The sequence below is a fragment of the Lygodium microphyllum genome, chromosome 9, assembly GCF_053477565.2.
Source record: "Lygodium microphyllum isolate KBCC chromosome 9, Lygodium_microphyllum_v1.1.10, whole genome shotgun sequence".
Lineage (NCBI taxonomy): Eukaryota > Viridiplantae > Streptophyta > Polypodiopsida > Schizaeales > Lygodiaceae > Lygodium > Lygodium microphyllum.
In genome coordinates, this window is record NC_141143.1 from 73,564,416 (window position 1) to 73,587,211 (window position 22,796).

Here is a 22,796-nt window from a genome sequence, read left to right on the forward strand (position 1 = left end):
TTTAAATATCTTAAGTGCATTTTTTCAAATCCTCCCAAACTCTTAAAACCTATTAGGGTTGCTAACAACTATTACTTGAACCCCCTCAGACAACCCCCAATTGTACACATTTAATTTTGCTTTTCTTCTTCTTCTCTCTCACCATCTCATGCCCAACCCTCGCTTGTGCTTTTCTTCTTCTTCTCTCTCATCGTCTCATGCCCAAACCCTCGCAAAGCTTTCTTTCATGCTATCGTCTCTATTGTACTCTGTCATAGTTGTTAGGCTATGGATGCTTACACTACTTTGCCTTCCTCACACCATGCTCTCTCCGTTGCCTCTCCCTCCAATGACACCCCGTATGGCAAATATTCACCTTCCTTACACCATACTTTCTCCACTGCCTCTCCCACACGAACACTCGCTCACTCACCTCTAGCCAACACCATCACACACATCTCCTCTGCCAACATCAAAGTGGAGAATGATTCAAGCACCATGTAGACGACGAAGCTAGGGGTCTATGTGTCTAGCCACTCGAGGCAGGGGTCCTAGGCATCAACCACGAGCTGCAACACCAAGGTGGGGGAGGTTGAGTAGGGGGACCAACAGCATGGGCAGTAGGCAGTCCCTTGCACTGCTGCAAGGCCTAAAAGATTGCCAACTCTAGCTCATGGATGAAGTGGGATGAGGATGTGGTCCGCCTCGTAGGCACAAGAGAAGGTGGCTAGCATGAGTTGGAAGTGAAGGTTGGATGTCTTGGTTGCCAAGAAAAGAGAACCGTAAGTTCCAAGAGAAAACAATCCACCTTCAGGAACTGTAAATTTTTAAGCTCCTAAGCTAGAGAGTAGTGCAACATGACAGTGCAGTGTAGAGCCCTCCAATGCCACAAAAGGATACAAAACTAGTCGGGAAGGGAGGACTCAAGATCCAAGAGACAAAAGAGGTGGATGTACTTCTGTCGTAGAGGAAGTAGGAATGCGGCCACTTCTTGACGAAATAGAAAAAATTAAAGTGGGTATTGCACCATTCCCTAATTTGGTAGGAGAAGCGAGTGGTGCGGCATAAAAGAGTATGATTTGGGAAAGGACCTAGATACATTACATCTTAATCTAATATTTTCACAACTGTTGATGTTGTCCCCTTCTTGCCACAAAAGTTTCAAAAGCATTATGACATGAAGGCGTGGATTGAGGATTGACAACCCCACATCTACATCAAATGTCAATAAAGCTTCTGAGTATGTGAAACAAGTGAATCTGGCCAATGCCTTCCTGGATCTGGGTATCTCAAAGACTAGCGTATGGATAGAAGGTTACTTCATCACAAATGTGCTAGTAGGTAGAGGTTCTTCAATGAACATTATGACAAATGTACGATCAAGGACTTGGGATTGCAAGCCATATAGCCTACTCAATGGCTCATCAAACTAGTAGATCAAAGTAGAATTATGCCTTTAGTCATTCTCCCATATGTCAAAACCACCTTCGCTAGAAGAGATTACTAGTTGACTTATTTGGTGGTAAAGTGGAACTCTTATCAGACCTCTTACTTCGTGTTGCTAGGAAGACCATCGTTGTTTAAAGCATGAATCATGGAAGACTTAACCAAGAGCTACAAGATCACGCATCACAAGTCCATACCCTACTACCCTAGAGCTAACAAGCTAACTCAATGTCACCAACCACATTCTTTGCTCGATCTTAGCAAGGACAATTTCTGCCCATTCTCCATGATTTGGATGATCAACTTATAGATGCCCTATGGGTGTATAGAACCTCTCACAAAGCCACAATACAACAAACATCCTTTTAATTGGTTTATGGTATAGAACCTATCTTCCTTATCAAGCTCTAACAACCCTCCTTTTATTAGTGCCCCTATTTTATGACAGTTTGTGGATTATTATAACAATCCAAAACTCAAGCTTAACACTCAAATAAAATGCCAAGAGTGGAATGATCAATGCCAAGTATCAAAACCAAGTGTATAAGTACTTGTATAACTACCCAATGAAAAATATATGCTATAGGATATGAAAAACGTGAGCTGCTACTAAAAAAATGGCATGTTCCATGCAACATGATGTTGCACCAGCACGGTGAGGGCTATGGGGGGCTACTCCAAGACTTGCTCAAGAAGGCTCGAAGAGTGCCTAGAGAAGAATGCAACCGATAGGAAACTCGAACTGAGTGGCTATGGCTACCAACAAAGAGATGATTGCTATAGGTATTCAAATGGAAGTTGAGAGTGTGCCAAACCAAGCTTGAGCTTGTGAAGAAGAAGGCTCTGATACCAGTTGAAGGGAGGTGGGCCCTAAAGTGAAAGCACGAACGAAAGCAAGAGCTACGGTGGAAGGAGTAGAAGCAAGAGAGAGAGAGAGAGAGAGAGAGAGAGAGAGAGAGAGAAAGAGTCCAAATGTGAAAACTTCAACAATCACAATGTGCGACTAGCCTTTTCTTTATTCAAATGTCACTGAAAGAATAAAGAATGAAGTGACAATGGATGGGCGTCCACTACCTGCAGTGTGCAAGCACAGGGTATTGTCATTGTAGGAATACACGAGCGGCTAGGCATAAGCATCTTTACCCCTAACAATCAACTTTCATTAGTGACCATCGGATAGGGCGACTCAACCCGTCGAACCCATGAACTTGTCTACACATACACAAAACGTAAAGAGCATCGAGCTCCTTCAAATGAAGTACACAACATAGCACAATGCATCTCTCATCCTACCTCCTAACAAAATCAAGGCATGAATTCCATGAGGAATAGGCCAAGCATAATCTGACAAAGAAGTTAAAAGTTAGTTGCTAACCAACTACTCCAATAGACACTAGCTAAAAGAGCTATCAAAGAAGTCATCCTAGGAGGTGGCTACCTACCTGACCTAGGACAATTAGTCTAGGAAATCCTACTAGGCGAGTACTCCTATAGCATGTCTCATTTATATATTTTTTCATTTATGTTTGTTGTTATTCTTTATCATTTTGTACTCGGATGTGTAAAAAGGAGAGAGTTGAGCGTATTGTGACCCAAGGAGAACAAGGCATCACCGACAGCCTAGTCTCGAGGTGACATGAAAATTTTCTTTTTATTCCCACTCACTTTTGTTTTTGCTCCAACCGTCCTTATTGCCTTTTTAGCAAAATGCTACCGCTAGGAAAACAATGCATGGTTTGACTCGTCCCTAGGAAACTATCAAGCCTTTGCAAGGCGATGAACATTTGCATTTTTTTTTTTCATTCTCTTTATCTTCTTATTTCAAGGATTAGAACTCCTTTTTACACATCTTCATATTATATATATTTCAAATACATTTATTATTGTCATCTTTTATTTATTAGGCTTCCCAAGCTGCCTGATAACTAATAAGAATTCTTAGAACCAGCTCCCTAGTAGGCTAAAAGGACAGGGTCACTAGGACTACCCTCTAAAACAGCTCCTTACATGCCCAATAATGTCTTCACATGAGCGGCTTTCCAAGCTACCTAACAACTAATAAGAATTCCTAGAACCAGCTCCCTAGTAGGTTAGAAGGATAGGGTCATTAGGACCACCCTCTAAAACAGCTATTACATGCCCAACAATGTCTTCACCGGAGGAGGGAGATAATTGCTCAAACCTCCCTAGACATACTAACCTAATCTTGGGACTTCATGCCGCGTTGATTACCAGTCCAATACAAGAAATATTCCCAAAATACACATAACACATTATGCTTAAGGAAAAAGAACTTGGAAAGGAAAGATATCACCTGTACTAGCTACAAAAAGCTTCCATGTAGCAATTGACTCGCTCCAAATGCTCCATCAACCCTATCTAGTGTAGCACTAAAACAAAGAACCATCAAATGCATTTACACCAAACAGACACATGTCTTGGTGTTGACGGAGGGGTTTTTGTCGAAAGGTCGTATCCACCGAGGATCAGAGATAGGAGATGGAAGAGAAGTAAAGGAATAGACTAGAGGTAAATACGACAAAGACAAAGCACAATGAATTGAGTCAATATGTATTGACAGAACTTGAAATCCTTTGTCTCGCACTACTCAGAAGCAATCTCCAAGCATTAGATCTCCTGGAGCTCCTTCATAGACCAAAAATGTGCTTCAAAATAACAGCTCCTTCTCTGCTTATCCCAACCCAAATCGGATGGCTCCCTTGTCTTCAGAAAGGGGGTAAAACCTCTGGGCACTTGCTCTAGAAGCTCCTAGTTCACTCCTTCTTCCAGTTCCAAGTGCAGTTTTCAACCTGTCAGTGATCGCGACACGTGCGCAATTTCGCCAATCTTTCTTTTTTATGAAAAATCCCATAACTGGCTAAGAAAGCAACTTGCTTTTTGCATGCCATCCTAATCTAGAAGCTTTTCTAACCTTTTTTGGATTTTTGCATTAAATAATATAAAAATAGGCTAAAATTGTGCAAAAATCTAGTATTTTTGGACCATTCGTGCCTTCTCACACTGGCACTAATGACTCATATCACATTGACTCTCTTGTTCAATAAGAAACTTGGATGATGATGCACTCCAGAGTTTTTCACACCGTGTCCATGTAGTGGCACGACATCCATCCCCTCTAAATCTGCACATCCTCCAGTATGTGCCAAAATCCTAGTTATCATCAGATTTTGAGTCCTGTTCATCCTGTGTAACCATATCCTTTGCTTCTTCATCTTCCATATCTTCTTGGCTACCCCCTGTATCATGGCCACTATTTTCTTCCAATTTTGGCAACTCATAGACATTAGATTCTCACCTCTTGAATAGTTTGATTCTTTTCCCTCCTACCATAAGTTTTATGGCTATCCCATCTACCTCATTTAATATATAAGTAGCATTATCAAACACATGTCTTACCACATAGGGTCCAAACCATATTTTGGAAACTTTATGTCTTTTGTCAAACCATTTCTTGTTCTGTATCCTTGCTGCCTCTATGCCTTCTAACTTTCTTTCCAACTGTCTAATGCGCAAGGTCAACAACTCCTCTCGATTCAACTCCTCTTCCCAAGGTAGCACACTCCATGTGAGTGTCATCTCTTCTATCGGCATGATAGGTTTTTGACCATACATCAATTTTGCAGCATATATCCTGTAACAGCACTATGAGTTGTTCTATCAGCCCACAAGGCATAAGGGAGTAATTGTGGCCACTCTTTAACCTTCTCTCCACATGCTTTTGCCAATGCCTTCACAATAGGTGGATGACCTTTTTCACTTTTGCCATTTTGTCCAGGGTTATAGGCTGAAGTTAAAGCAAGCTTTATCCCCAACCGTGCAAAGAAATCATGAGCCTCATCTGCATCTAGCTCAGCCCTATCTATTGTAATTTTTCCCACACAGCCATACTGACAAAATATCTCTTCTAAGAGAAAAGTACACACTGTATTTGTTGTCTTAGTACGAAGAGCTCTCCCTTCTACTTGATTAGTCAAGACTTCACGAGCAAGCACAAGATATCTCATTTGCTAAAAACTTGTGGGCATCATGACTAAATCCACCACCCACTTAAAATGAAGAGACAATGGATATGTGGGCTGCTGGAATCCATCCCAATGTCTCACAGATGAATACATTTGACATGTCATACTTGTTTCCACAAAGTTAGCAACATCCTTATACATACCCTGCCACCAATATCTTTCTTTGATCTTTGCAAAAGTACCCCAAACACCTCTATGGCCAGCCCACAAGCTTTCATGAATTTCTTGCATCACATTTACTTGGCATACCCTGTTTCTTTTTAGCATGTTTCCATAAGTATCCATCTTTTAAGAAAAACCCATAGGCTTTTCTTTTGATCTTCTTAAGCTCCTCATCTGACCATTCATCTCTCTTTGTTAATGTACGGAGGTATTGACCAATTCTCAGTCATTCTCCTGCGTATTTGTCGTCCAGAAACACTTCTACATAAGATACAAAACATCTAAAGTATCTTCTCTTTGTCGTCCAATAAACACCTTGCATTGCTAAATTCACTCTTACAACATCATTTTTAGCTGCAAGAAAGTCATCTTCTTCCTCCTCCTCATCCATCATCCCATCTTCATTCTCATAGCGTGCTTGAGATAACATGTCTGCCACTAGGTTATCTCTTCCTGTAATATGCTGAAATTCAAGGTTTAAAGATTTCATGTATGCAATCCACTAGAGCATAACAATGTCTGGGGTATCACAACTAGTAATCATACCCAATATCGGCAAATAACCGGTCTCAATGACTACACGAGCACCCATAAAATACTCCTTATCACATTTAAGGACTATCACAAATTGCCATAATTCTCTTTTAACCTGTGGATACCTTCTTTGTCATTCAGTCGATACTTTAGTACGAAAGCATATTGAATATCTTTGTCCTTCCTCATCATCTTGCCCAATTGCCCATCCAATTCCGATTGGGCTTGTATCTACAGTAATAATGATAGGCTTTCCATGTGAATAGTCACCCTTTCTCAATGTAGGAGAAGATTTTAAGAGCTGCTTCAATTTCTTCATTGATTTATGATGCTTCCTTTCCCAATGAAATCTCAGACCTTTCCTCAGAAGCTGATATAGAGCATCGACTACATGTGCAAAGTAAGGAATCCATATCAAATAGAACACACATGCACCCAAGAATTTATGCACCTTTGATACATTCGTGCATACATCTTGCATTCTATCAATCCCATCTATTTTGATGGTGATGGTCTTTGCCCATAGGGCCCACACATATTCCCAACAATCAAAGCCTCTTCAACTCCAAAGACAGACTTTTGTCCAGAAAGAGTTAAATGCACCTCTTCTAGATGCATCAAAATCCTCTCACAATCCACAATATGGTCTACAACAAACTGTCTGCACGCATGAGCATCCATCTCTTCATTCTTTTCATTGACTGCGCACCCTTTGATTGGAACATCATCCAAGAAGGGCATTGTTAATTGTGGTATAAAATCCCTAAGTACCCTATTTATAGCATTTGTCATGTGTGCCACTAAGTTTGTTACACCTTGCAGGAAAGGACACATCCGTACTAAACCCAAAGGAGTCTTCATGGTTGTGATATCCCTGCTTTCAATTGCAAGCTGAAACTGATCATACCTCGAGTAAAGATCACCCAAAGAATAGATTGCTCTTCCTGCAAAAGCCTCTGCAAATTCATCAACCATAGGACCTACACCCACATTTCTTATGGTCACTTCCTTGATCGATTGCATATCTTGCATAAATCTCAAAGCCCCATTCTATTTGGGCATAGTAAACCAACGATTTGAGTACGGGGCTGAAGAGGGCTCCAAGATCTTCATGCAAATCTTTTCATTTAACAAATCCAATTGCTTTGGCAAGTAAGCTTTAGGCACTAGAATAGGCCTCAAGTTCCATGGTACATGTGGCACAATAAATATTACCATAGGAGAGACAATATTTGGATCCACACAACCTATTTTAGTTGGCTGAAATGCAAATGCCTTTCCATGCCTAGCCAACATTTGCATAAAACAGTCTCTTTTAGCATGCAAAAGAAACCCTTTTGCACCACCTTTCAATTCCTGTAATTTTTTAGATGTAAACTGATGACTTATATCTTTAGGATCCCCTAAGATTGGGTGCCTTGACACTTTTTCATACAAAACCTCACTTTCTGGTGGAAGTGGCAAGGAAATTGGTTTCACCTTTTTGTCAACTGTCTTATACTTTGTCTCCACAAGTGCTTCAGCCCATTGCAAGCCTTCATGTTGAGCAAACAATGCTATAACATCATACATGTCCAAAGAACATATTGACAACACTTTGTTTTCAGTCTCATTTTCTGCACATGTATAGTTGCTGAAATTTCAGCCATAGTATCATTAATATTCAGCTCATAAAAAATGCCTGAAATGCCTTCATTTTCAGCTAACAACCCCAATGCTCTCATTTCCTTAGTAGCCCGTTTCATAGATATGCGTTCAGCCTTGCAAATAGCTCCCATAGTCTTAAACCAACATGAACTATTTCTTGTAAATTGAGAATAACCAATAGTAAATACATGCTTCATTCTATCAAGATGCGAGTACATCCTTTGAACAGCACTACTGTAGTCCCACATTATAGCAGTGCTTAATGAATATCCAGGTCTTTGAATTCCCTAGCATTTGGAGCCAAAGGAGACCTTAGAAGCGTATCACAATTTCTAGGATGATTAACACAAATAGTAAGAAATTGGATTGCTTTTCTCCCATCCTTGCTTCTGACTCTTGCATAAGCAGAACCATCATCATGTACCTTTGTTTCCATACGCACTCTTGTAATATGGGGTTGTCCCAAAATCACTACATATGAGGAATTATCTTGCACAAAGAAGTGTTGCTCTTCTTGTACATCACCAATCGTCACTTTCACATTAGGACATGCAGCATAAAGCTCTCGCGAAGAATTATTTGTAGCCCTCATACGCCAACCATGATCAGTGTCCATAGGCCATGCACCATTTTCATACAATCCATGTTCAATGACATTTATCTAAGACCCATGGTCAAGTAAAGCAACACAAGGACTTTCACGTTCCCCTATTTTCACTACCGTTTCAGTGGTAGCCCTAGCCCAATGATTCCTTGTGTAATGACTTTGAGGAATAAATCCTGGAGTCTCTTCCCCATATTGTTGCATATGCCTTACTCCACCATGCACATTGCTACAAGACAATGCATTTTCAGCCACTTTTCTTCTATTTTTCACATGTTGTCCATTGATTAGTAGCATCCTACATAGATAATCCAGTACTTACTCCATGCTCATATTCAATCCGAATACCCAACAAACCCGTTTCCTCTTCAAATTGCAGCAATGCACTACTGGTATCACCAAGAAATTGACGCTTCCTCATATTTATGTCAATGATCTCATAATGAAATTCTTGCTTGGCGATGCCAAGCACCTCTCCCAAGGTGAATTTCACCCGACTATTTAAGATCCATTCTTCAAGAACCTTCTTAAGATCTGTGGTTGTCTCAATGTTTGACTGCAACTTATATCCTAGCTTCTTGCCCTTTTTTTTGCCCTCTTGTTTGTTATCATGTTTTTGCACCTGATTGACCTCTTCCATAACATGCTCGAGAGGTGGCTGATTTGTAGCTTTAGGTTGATTCACACTTCTTCTTGTCACTCATTTAGATGTCCCTGCATTATCTTCATATCTCTTTCATTTCTCTTTCACAAGTACATCTGTGTTTTGTACCTTTGCTAAATATGCATACATTGAATACGCATCTACCAATGATTCCCAATCAATTATGTCACGAATGTCTTGTCTTGCATGAGACATTTCACTATTAGTAACCTTTCTCTTTTCAACTATATGTAAAGCATGTGTCCATATTTTGGCCTTTGGACCACACTTGGCCATGCACTCTATCCAACTCTAGACCAAAAGTAGAAGCATATACTGCCGCATAAGCATTTCGGATAGCCAAGTCTTCCAACAACTTTTGCATACCTCCATTTCCAAAATTCAAAGCAAGAGGAAATCTTGTTTCTTGTGCATGGATCTTGCCATCTTTCCAAAAGATGAGCTGTCGTGCCAAAGCTTCCTGATAGGCAGCACAATCATTTCTCTCATGCTGCAAACTATCACACCACATACATCTTTTTTTTGGCTTAGGGGTTGCTGCTCGTCCCTTATCCTCTTGTCCTTTTTCATCCAATTTTGCAACCTTCAATTGAAGATCCCGCATACCTTTGACCAATTCATCCAAGACATCTTCCCTAATAGAGAGAATAATAGCAGGTACATCCATAAGGTTAGCCATAGAAGTGGATGGCTTACTGGATACATCAACTATCTTGCCCGTAATAGCGAGCAGGCTAGAGACATGCAATCTTTCTCTTCTTCTATGCTTTTTCACAAGTGCACTAACAGCTTCCTTGACATGTCTCCAATCTATTTTCAAATGTGTTTCTATAGTTTGATCCTCTAGCAAATCATCAAGCTTCTCTTGAAGCTCAGGATCAGCTGCCTGTAGAAACAATTCAATTTTTTGACTTACAAAAGCTAGCTGTTCTACAAGATCCAACTGCTCAAATCAACTTTTGAATTCTCTTAGCAATTCTATAGCCACAAGACCCTTATTGGGTTGTAAACCCACTCCTGAAAAGTCTTGCACATAATCAAACTAGTATCTTCAATGTAAAATTCTTCCATGAGTGTCTTCTTGAAAGCTACCTAGTCAGCATCCTGTATGTATAATTCAATAATCTGCGCTTTCAATTCATGTACGGTAACACATACAAAATAGTGGCTCCATGGAAGTTGAGCCACCCCCAAGAATTCAATCTTTTGAGCATAGGTATGTACATATGCACATACATTCTTACCATTGAATAACTTCATCTCATGCTCAACTGCTTGTTGCAGAGCATTCATCACAACACTTTCTGTTTGAGCAAAGGGTTGCATCACCTGTTGTTATTGTTGTACCTGCACAAGCTAAAAAAACATCACTAGAGATTGTGGTCGAAGGTTCTCCCATCTTGTCTTTGCTTATTCTGACAACCTTTCACGTCGGGTTCACTAATGTCAGAGGGGTTTTTATCAAAAGGTCGTATCGACCGCGGATCAGAGATAGAAGGAAGTAGAGATAGGAGATGGAAGAGAAGAAAAAGAGTAGACAAGAGGTAAACACCATAAAGACAAAGCATAATGAATTTAATCAATATGTATTGACAGAACCTGAAATCCTTTGTCTGGCACTACTTAGAAGCAATCTTCAGGCATTAGATCTCTTGGAACTCCTTCGTAGACCAAAAACGTGCTTCAAAATAACAGCTTCTTCTTTACTGCTCGGAACCCAAATCTGATGGCTTTGTTGGCTTCGGAAGGGGGCTAAGGCCGCAGGACACCTGCTCCAAAATCTCCTAGTTCACTCCTTCTTCTTCTTCTTCCAATTCCAAGTACAGTTTTCAGCCTGTTAATAGCGATCGCGATGTGCCTGATTTCGCCAATCTTTCTTTTTTATGAAAAATCCCATAACTAGTTGAAAAAACAGCTTGCTTTTTGCATACCATCCTAATCTAGAAGCTTTTCTAACTTTTTTTGGATTTTTATAATAAATAATATAAAAAATAAGCTAAGATTATCCAAAAATCTAGTATTTTTGGACAATTCATGCCACTCACACTAGTACTAATAACTCAGATCACATTGACTCTCTTAATCAATAACAAAGTCGGATGATGGTGCACTCCAGAGTTTTTCACACCGTGTCCACATAATGGCACGATAGTGTGATGGAATCAACCATAAAGCATATCATTTAGCAACCTATTGTTGAAAGCAAACCCTTGGTCCCCACATAAACCCTACTGAAACACAAAAATAGGCCAAGGGGATGGTTGCTTAGGCCCTACACTAAATGCATCAAATTATTCGCTAAGCTCCCTACATAAATGGCAAGGGGAGTCCGATGAATATATTGTTGGAGGCTTCGATGTGTCCATGAAAGAATAGAAAGACTCATAACCCATAATAACCATCATCAACCAAAATAGGACATGTTAGCAAAGCAGTCCCCATAGGAGCCTTGGGCTAATATCAGCAGACAATTGTAAAAGCCCCTTATCACCACAGTTGAAAAAGATATTTTTAGTATGGGCATAATTAGCCAAGGAGTTTGCCAAGGAATTCCACTACACCGGGGAATCAGTTGGTAAGTCATTGCCTCAAAGATCTCAAAGATGTCCAAAGCTACACGATGGTATATCCTTAGAATAAGATCCCTCACACTATAGGTCTCATTCAATTGGTTGATCATTAATTGCAAGTTGCCTATCACCAATAACTAGTAAATACCACCATGTCTAGTTAAATTTAGTCCCATAAACAAAGCCTTGTATTCCACCATGTTATTAGTAAAAGTGCTTCCTTAATACACTTCCATTTTCAAGACTACTCGACAACGAGGGTCTTTTATGACAACCCCTACACTCATGCTTAGTAGGTCCATGAGAAACTTCATCAAAATATAATGTATAAATCAAGGTTTTATTTATGTAACCCACCATAATGATTAACCTACTTGTACTTGTGACAGTCAAAGTATAACCTAGAGAGGGGGTATAAGACATGTACAATCCCTCCTTCCTCACTAAACTCAATGGGGATGTTAGTCCGCCAGATCACTTTGCCTTGGTTGTAACGCTACTCTAAATATGGATGCTCAATATAAGGAATGACTTTTCCCATCCAATAGTCTTGGTACCCTTTGCAAGTTTAAGCTGAATCTCGAAGGACCTACAAAGGCAAGTCCAATGTCAGTCCCTATACTACATACTAGGGCTTCAGTTTACTAAACTTTACTTTAGTTTTGAGCTCTATCCCCCTTGCAAATCTGCTAAGAAGGATTGTAAAGCCATTCTTTCCTACACGAACAATCTTAGAACGGCCATCCCACTTAGGTTCTAACTTGCCTAGGAATAGCTCCTCACAATAGGTATCATAATATAAGACCAATTGACCCTTTGAAAATTTATACTTCCTAGCATGAAGATTGTGAAGCACTTTCATTCGGTTCTTCCCTACTTCTTGATTAACAAGGCTTGTAATCTAATCTCATCAAGATGTGCAAGGGAAATGAATCTTTCTTGCAATGCTTCCTCTTCACCCAAAGAATGGTTTAGAGCAAACTTATTATCGGCAGCTCAAGCTCCAAAGGTAAAACACGCTCTTCCCATACTAATTTGAAAGGAGATGTGTCCTATACCCATTTTAAATATTGTATTATGGGCACAAATAGCCACATACAACTTTTTATTCCAATCATGCTTACCTTTAGATATTGTCTTAGATAAAATCTCCACAAGATACTTATTAGTACTCTCTACTTGTCTATTCTCTTGGGGGTTATAAGGCATGGTCTTATTGTGTTTAATATTTAGAGCTTATGTCAAAGTCTCAATCACTTTATTCAAAAAATGAGTCCCACAATCAAACACAAGCTCTTTAGGTGGACCAAAATGGCAAACAATTTGTCCAAAATGAAATTGGCTATCTCCTTGGCATTATCCTTCATTGTAGTGCGGGCTTCGCGCCACTTCATAAAATAGTTTGTCGCCACAATGAGATAATGCTTTCGTATAGTGCACAAAGGATACATAGGTCCAATAAAGTCAATGCCCCTCTTTTCAAAGGGCAAGGTCACTAGAATGGGGTTTAGCGGCCTCTTACAATTTTCTTTGGCATCTTGTCTCTAACAAATATCACAATGCTTAACATATGTAAAAGCATCCTAGAAAACCATCAGCCACTAATAACTAGCACGTAAAGCTTTCTGGGTTGTAAGCGGTCCAGCAAAATGACTCCCACATGTTGAATCATGGCATTCCTCTAAAATGAATGTCACCTCATCAGGCACCACACAACGATGATATACCTCATCCACTCCCCTTTTGTAGAAGATACTAGCTATAATGGAAAAACGAAGTGCTTGCTACTTAATAATCTTCATTTTCTCAGATTTGAAAAGAGTTTTCGTTGAGTAGCATGTGGATAGATGATGTGTAATAGACGTATACCACAATGGGATTGAGATTGCATCAGTCTTGCATAGATCCTCGTAGTCACTAATATCAACCCACTCTTCCTTAGGCTCACCAAAATCTACTAAACATTCAACAATTTTGTGCAATTTTGGTGGCTTACTTCAAATCTCATAGTTAAACTCTTACAAAGAGATTAACGACTTGGCTAGGCAATCATGGGGTTGAAGCTTGTTCAACACTAAGTGTAGACCCTCAGTCTTGGTGAAAAACACCACCTTCTCATAAAGAATGTAATCTTTAAAATTCTTGGTGGCAAACACCATAGCTAAACATACTTTTTCTAAATAACTATAACAGAGCTCCGAAACGCCTAATTTCGGCTTGCAAAGGCAATTAGATGATGAAGTTGCACCTCCCAAATCTATGATAGGCAATAACTAATACTACGCCTTGTTGAAGCTATAAAGATATAGAAAACCTCACCCCTTTTTGAAGCTTTAAACACTCGCATTTTGGATAATTCCATCTAAACATCCTCAAATGCCACTACACACAGTTCTATCCATTTGAAAACATGGTTCTGCACAAGGAGATTCGCCATCAAAGGTAATGAGCACTCAACCAATGCGTTGATAGACTGATGATAATAGCTCATAGACAAAACAAAGTTGCGAACCTCCCTAGGGATATGGGTGGGTTCCTAGCCACAATTACTACTACTTTCTCAGGATCAGTGGCAATGCGAGCTACACTCACACCATGACCCAACAATAAGCCACAATGAACCCCGAATACACACTTCCAAGGATTTAATGCTATATAGTACTCACAACAATGCTCAAAACACTTATGTAGAAAGATGAGTTGTCTATCACAGATTGTGGTAGCTGTGCCCAAATCATCTATAAAAATTTGAAGTTCTTCAAGGGAGATATCGACAAACATCTTGTCGGCCGTTCTTTGCCAAGACCCAAGAGTATTACATAGACCAAAAGTTACGATATTGTATGCATAACTTATGCTCCTCAACTATGGCCATCTGATTATAGCCCACAAAATAATCCATGAAGGAGTATATTTGTTGCCCTGCCAATTGATCTAAAATCAAGTCAATAAAGGGTAGAGGATAGTAGTCCTTTAATATCCACTTGTTTAGCTCTTTAAAATCTACGCATAGGTGGATTTGATTGTTCTTCTTCTTCCTTATCACAATCAGTAGATCACATTCAATGTGTTCAACATAGGAAATATTAGAATTGCCTCCCTTAAACACATCAATTCCTAAGAAAGAAGCTCTCTCAACTCAAAAGGCATTTGTCTAACCTTCTACCTTACTGGCTTACTACCTTCTTTCAATGGAATTGTGTCCACAACAATAGTAGGGGGAATCCCCTTCATTTCATCATAACTCCATGCAAATATATCCCTAAAATCCTATAGGAGTGATACATAGTTTGCATACTCATCATCTTCAGATAATATAGTACTAAGTTTGATTGAACATGGATCATTAGGAGTCTCTAGATCCCACTCTATTACATCGCTTTATGTGTCTAATCTTTTGCCCCTATGCTGGCTCATTCAAACACACTCAATAGATCTCCTCCATTGTGGAACCCTCATGAGACTCATTGGAGCTCAAAGTTCTCGTGATAGAGGTGCCCTCAAGTGCCTCCCATTCTGTAGTGGGAGGTGTTGCCCTTTCATTCTATGGGCGTTCAAGGTAAACATCCAAATTTTTTTCCTCAACCCACACCCAAAGATCAATCAACCAACTGGAATATTACCAAATAATCAAAGTATGATATCCATGGCCATCCCAACAACAAACAACTAATAGCTTGGCCTCCCAGCAAATCAAATAACACGGAAGTCAAGAGCACATTCAATGTGTGCTATTATTACATATACTTGAGATACTATTCCTTCCGGCTACCTTAAACTGTCATCCGCTACCTTAAACTATCATCATCCATTGTTAAGACAGTTGTAACATCCTTTTGAATCTCTAGTAAGTCCATACTCATGATGCTTATAGATGAGCTTGGGTCTACCACAATACTTTCTATCAAAATGCCATCAATATATGCCTACACCCTAGGGCAATATTTCTTCACATGTTCCCACCATTCACCGCCCACTCAATTGACACTAGTAGATTCTACAACCCATAACCCATTTGTAGGATTTTCTTGAAGTCCTTGTGAATGTAAGGTGACAACTGTATTAATTGTGACAAGTTCACATTTGGCTTGACTTCACATAGATCATTTGCTAGGTCGAACTCACGAAAGTTTACAACAACCTATTTTTCTTGCCTTACCATCCTCTCTTTTGGTTTTCTGATAGCCTTAACAACTTTCTTCGCTTTTGATTTATGCTTGCTCTTAACCACGGGCTTCTATAAAACACCTTCAAATTTAAGAGGACTCACCTAGGTATTAGTATTTGCAATCTTCTTGTCAACCTTGATAGGCTTAAGGGTGGCTTTGCTTCTACTAGGTTTATCATTCTAAATCTCTCTCTTTTTCTGGCCTAGTGACCACTCTTACAATGTTAGATGTTGTGTTCCCATGAATTGGAAGTGCCTCTACTAGACTAATCCCATTGGGTGCTCCCTTTAGGGTGGCTTTTCTAATTTGCAATATTTTCTTAGGGACTTCCCCTCGAGGATTTGCATCATTTGAATGAGGATTCACTCGCTCGGGTTATTGATTGTGCCATGATAAAGTGAACTAACTCTAGTCTAGCATGCATTGGCCATATGTCTTGACTTTTCACATATATCACACTTCATAGACATGAGTTTTAAACTCTAGTCCAATGTACTACCCATCCCAACTCCAACCAAAGGGAGTATCCCACACATATAAATGATAGATACCTCGATATATATACAAATAGAGCACCCCCAGCTGATTGTTGTGTCTCCTATGGCTCTCGTAGCACTTTCTAAGGATTGGCCCCAGGATGTGCTATCTGAAACATAAAAAACAAATGTAACAAAATCCTCTCATGATGTATCCAAAAATCAATGAATATTTGAGCCTCACATAACATCTCCCCAAAGATCACCATGCTACCCTACAACAAAGGAGCCTTACACCCTCACCATTGGTCACAAACTAGGCATACAAGTGCTATGCATCCATGAGTTTTCATTTTGATACCACGCTTTTAACTATAAACCCAACAAGTGTTATGTGAAGACAATCTTTTTTTTCTCTAATGTTATGCTGCATTGCAAAGGGACAGTGCACGGGCTAACTAATACTACTATTCCTCTTCAAACTTAAATAAACAAAAGCCTAGAAGCCATAATATACAATTAAAGCATAACTTATTCAAATATTATATCTCTTCAGTCCTTCTTTTCCTATTGCTTAGGTTTTGCTTTTATACATAAGTGTAAAAGAGTCTCGTCATCATTTTTTGTATGAATAAGCAATAAATATACACTTTTCATATATGGAGATAGACTGAGAAAAATCTCATGCACTATCCTCATTACACATCCACACAAACTCTCTTAAATTTTTGTACTTTTTAGTATATCAAAACTAATTTTTTCTTATTTTCTCTTCAAAAATACTATTTTTATAGTTATTTATTTATTTAAATATAAATTATTGATTTTTCTTAAATTTTAAAATTAGTGATTAGTATGAACCGTGGTCCATTAGCATATCAATTATTATTCAATTGTGAACATCATTGAACCCTCAAAATCCAACAAAATCTCCATTTTCACATTGAATCTTGCAACTCGAGTTTTGCAATTTTAATATTTTTAATGTAAATGATTGAAAGTGACTGAGTTTTTTATGTTTTCATACATTGGCAAACAAGAGTCAAGCATTTTCAATTGTTTTTTCATGATAGACACAAAAGATACAACATAATATGAAATAAATCGTCACTTATGCTAAATGCCTCACATGTGATGCATTGTATTTTAAAAAACAAAGTAGCTGATGCCATCACACGGCCGCTAATGCTACCTTTGTGCTTCCTCATTCCATTCCTTGCATCTTATCATGATCCAATATCCATTTTCCCTCATCCTCTTAGCTCATACGAACATGAATTATGACGAGAGAGAAAGAGGACAAAGATGATAAGAATCATGGACCTAGAACTAGATCTGCTATGGTGGACGCAAGTCAAGCACACGATACATTATCAGAATGAGGAATTGTAACTCAAGTGAATTAGGTTCCAAGATAGATTAGCTTGGACTCATAAACACAATCTTGAGTGACTCAAATTTATTTGTACCATTGCATTGAAATAAATGTCAAGTACATGCTTATATAGCTTTTTGGATAGTACCATTGTACCTCACTGTGCATATGGGATCTTGGACATCTCTTCCTAGAGCTTTTAGAGCATACATCTTTGTCATATCTCTCATACAAAGCCACTTATGGGCGAGCCTCTTTTGGGCACACATTTAGCCTCTATGGGCATACATACCAAGCATCATTTGCTATTCTCAACACCCCCCTCAAATGATGAGTTCCTACACTTGCTGGCTTTTGCCCCCCCTTCATGATGACATGGCTCGGGAGACTAGCTCATAGGCAGCCTAGTCAAGTTAAAGCTTGAAACTTTACATCTTTGGCAATGGTTTTGTTTTACAAAGTAAATCCACTAAGGGAAACAAAAAAAAATTCACTACGGGAAATCATTTTTTTTGTTGTCAGCAACGGAAAGTTCTTTATCTTTTTCATGCTTCTTTGGCATACTTCGAGTTTCTTCTTTGTCTTCATGCTCTTTTTGTTTGTTGTGCTTCTTATCCCTTTTGTTGGTGTGTGGTACATACTTTCACTGATGGGTACATGGCCTTGTCTGTCGACAAGCTCTCTTTGACATACATGGCATATTTCCCTCTCCCTTCAGCCCTATTTAGCCTTTCCCCCACTTGCATGGGAAAGTTTTGCCAAGTAGCAGCTTTCTTAATCCATTTTTAGCCATTTCTAGTCATTTAATTAATTTTCAGAATTCATTAATTCTGAAAATTAATTCAGCCCTTAATCCATACCCAAAAAATTGACCTTTGCCTATCCAAAAATTAATTGGCTAGGCCATTTGCAACCCAAAGTGGTCCCATGAATTAATTCACCCTTGGACAAGCATTAATCCATTAATTAATGCCTAGTCCCTAGTGTCACCATTGACACTTAATGGCCAATTAATGGTCCTATGGACAAATTGACACCAAAATTCACCTAGAATCTAACAAGTGTAACTTGTTACAACTTTTACCTTTGACACCCATCTTTTTCACAGGGTCCTTCGGCCTTCAACTGTGAAAAAGTAGCTTGCACCCCACATGTGCTACACATGTGCATCTTTTAATTGCACATTTACTTAATCCTTTAATCAAATGTCAATTAAACATAAGCAAAGCATCAAATTTTCACGTCCTTGTGACACCTACACTTATTATTAAAGTCTTCTACAAAACAACATTTTGCATTAAATTAAACTACAACCCTTGCTCTACCATTTGGCCAACAGATACTGAATTCTTTGTGATTGATAGCATATGAGGTGTAATTGACCTCAATGTTTGTGAATTTGGGAAAATTTCGAAAAAGCCCCAAATTACATTGGTAAAATTTGCTGAAATTTGAGCTCAAATGTGAAAAGCCCCACATTTTTGGAAACATTGTAGGCAAATCTTCGAATTTGATGAATAAATCTATAGAATTGACTGAAGTCCCCACATTGAGAGACAAGTTTTGGCCCAAAAGATGAGATTTAGGCAAAACCCCAAATTTTGGCTAAAATTTGCTTAGATGGAGGTGTTGGTGTGAACAGGGGCCTAATAAGCTCCAAAATGAATCAATGTTTAAAAGATTAATATTAAACTTTAATTGGAGACCTATCAGGTGGAAATCGTCAGGCGAAACACGAGGGTGATGTAGCAAAGACTATCAGGTGATGCAACAAGACATGATGAGGGTGCACCAGCTGAAGTGGACGTGGCAAAATTTGACGCATCTAGCCAACGCGATCTATTTGCCAGGAAGTGAACTATAAACAAGATAGCTACACACCGACGTAAGGAACTAACACGGCTATCCTAACGATTCGGTAGGAAAATGGACTGCCAAGGCGGGTACAACATCCTTGTTTGTGTAGTAGAAATCGAGAATCCAAATGCTGACGATTTAGTTTCTTGTCAGCACAGCGTGTGTGCGACAAGCAAGAGTCGTTAAAGGACACACAGGTAGGTGTGGCGAGACAAGACTGTTAGTGTAGGCCTGCACAAGTGTTATTAAGATTCCAGGTAGTAGGCAGTTGAGCTTGAACATCGAGAAGAGAGAGAGCAACCAAGCTCAAGGCTCAATGGTGGCTATGGCAACACGCAAGCACAGTGGTAACAGCTAAGAGATATGGCTTTGATACCATTGTTAGGTTAGGGTTCAACAGCACACACACACACACACACACTTACAATGAACAAGTGAATAGCAAGAGAGAAGAGAATACTGGAAGGTCACATCCACTATGTGAGAATGAAAAGAAAGTACAATCCCTAAGGCACTAAGTACCACACCCACTGATGGGTGTTCACACAAGGAAAAAGCCCTTCTCCCACTAGAAGGTAAAAAGTGCCCGTGAGATAAGGGAGCATTCACACCAGAGCATAGGAGGAAGTGTAACACAATGGGTGATGTCAATGACTGAAAATATGATGTAGAGGAACGAGAAGCAAGGCAGCAAACTAGATATCAAAATACAGCAATCTCTAGTACTAGAACACCAAAGCATAACAATCTAGAGTCCAGCAACAAACTTTAGAGCGACGAATCTAATGAAGAATGTCTGAAATCTAAATTTCAACCCCTCACGGAATGCAATCAGCTCTAAATAATTATTTCAGCCTCAACCATCCTTTCATTCAATTCACTTCAAATGCTAAGTCACTGAAATAAGAGAGATCTTTCAATGGCTAAGCATACTAGGTTGTACAAGGCCCTTACATGTTCCCCGGGAGTGAGTGATCCCAAGAGTTCTCTAGAGGATGTAGGCTAATGGATGGCAAAGCGGCAAACTAGATGTCAAAGCGCATCAATCTCTAGGCCTAGAACAGCAAAGTGCAGTAGTGTACAGCCTGGCAACAACATCTATCTTCAACCTTCAAATTGCCTCCATCTCTTTTATTCAAGAAAAGTAATACCTCAACCATCCTTTGATCCCAAGAATTCCCTGGAGGCTATAGGCCTATGGATGGTAGCGTTCTAGAATGCCTTGATCATTTCTAAGTGAAAGTCAAGGTTGCTTGATTTTTTTTATTTTTTATTTTTTTGTTTGGGCAGTTCAACCCTCAATTTGTCTCCATTTTCTTCTTTTATTCAAGGAATGTAATCATTTTGAAATAGTTATTTTCAGCATCAACCATCCTTTCCTTCATGGTGCTTATGTGTTCTGCATCAGCAAGTGATCCCAAGAGTTCTATGGAGGCTACAAGCATATGGATGGCAAACTTCTAGAATGCCTCAATCATTTCTACATGGAAGTTGAGGCTGTTTGCCTAACAAGAGGGTACGGCAGCTGGAAGGCACCTCTCTCACACATCAAAGACCCCATTTTTCTTGCTCCAAATGCCCCTATCTAAACCATAGTCCCTCAGAGTAAGAGGACACACAAATGCAAGTTTCCAAATTGTGAACTAAAAAGTGACATCAAGTTACAAAGATCATCAAGGTTTAGCATATTGTCAAAGTTTAAACTGCATTGCCGTCTCCATTACGGAATGCAACCTTGATGGTCATTCTAAGTAATCTACCTTCCAATGGCTAAGTGAGAAGATCAAGACAAAAGTAATTCTCCTTCAACCATCAAGAAAGTGCTTTGAGACTAGTGACCATTACTGAAAATCCTTAGAGTAAAAGGTACAATATTTATAAACAAATAAATGCAACAGCATCTTGGTAATCATAAAATGAATAACATTTCCTTTTCCATGTTACCCTTGCTAAACTGTACCAAAGAGAGAGAATGAGAGAAACTAATACGACGGCTAGCCCTTACTAGGCTAAATAGGACTTATGGAACTTACTTCGTGTAAGAAAATGAAGACTTTTTGGCTTTCCATGGGGAAAAAGAGAGACATACATGCATTGGCTGACCTTGCTGGGCCAAAAAGGGTCTTACTGAACCGACATTTCATGTAAGCAAACGGAGAATGATGTCGGCACAGAGAGAGAGAGAGAGAGAGAGAGAGAGAGAGAGAGAGAGAGAGAGAGAGAGAGAGAGAGAGAGAGAGAGAGAGAGAGAGAGAGAGAGAGAGAGAGATGTTATCTATTTACATTATAATTGACCGACCGAACAAGTCAATACCCTACCCTACATGGCATGCTCTCTGTGATCCCAAGCTTTCCAAAACAAATTTTAAATATCTTAAGTGCATTTTTTCAAATCCTCCCAAACTCTTCAAACCTATTAGGGTTGCTAACAACTATTACTTGAACCCCCTCAGACAACCCCCAATTGTACACATTTAATTTTGCTTTTCTTCTTCTTCTCTCTCACCATCTCATGCCCAACCCTCGCTTGTGCTTTTCTTCTTCTTCTCTCTCATCGTCTCATGCCCAAACCCTCGCAAAGCTTTCTTTCATGCTATCGTCTCTATTGTACTCTGTCATAGTTGTTAGGCTATGGATGCTTACACTACTTTGCCTTCCTCACACCATGCTCTCTCCGTTGCCTCTCCCTCCAATGACACCCCGTATGGCAAATATTCACCTTCCTTACACCATACTTTCTCCACTGCCTCTCCCACACGAACACTCGCTCACTCACCTCTAGCCAACACCATCACACACATCTCCTCTGCCAACATCAAAGTGGAGAATGATTCAAGCACCATGTAGACGACAAAGCTAGGGGTCTATGTGTCTAGCCACTCGAGGCAGGGGTCCTAGGCATCAACCACGAGCTGCAACACCAAGGTGGGGGAGGTTGAGTAGGGGGACCAACAGCATGGGCAGTAGGCAGTCCCTTGCACTGCTGCAAGGCCTAAAAGATGGCCAACTCTAGCTCATGGATGAAGTGGGATGAGGATGTGGTCTGCCTCGTAGGCACAAGAGAAGGTAATTGGAAGTGAAGATTGGATTTCTTGGTTGCCAAGAAAAGAGAACCATAAATTCCAAGAGAAAATAATCCACCTTTAGGAACAGTAAAATTTTAAGCTCCTAAGCTAGAGAGTAGTACAACATGATAGTGCAGTGTAGAGCCCTCTAATGCCGCAAAAGGATACAAAACTAGTCGGGAAGGGAGGACTGAAGATCCAAGAG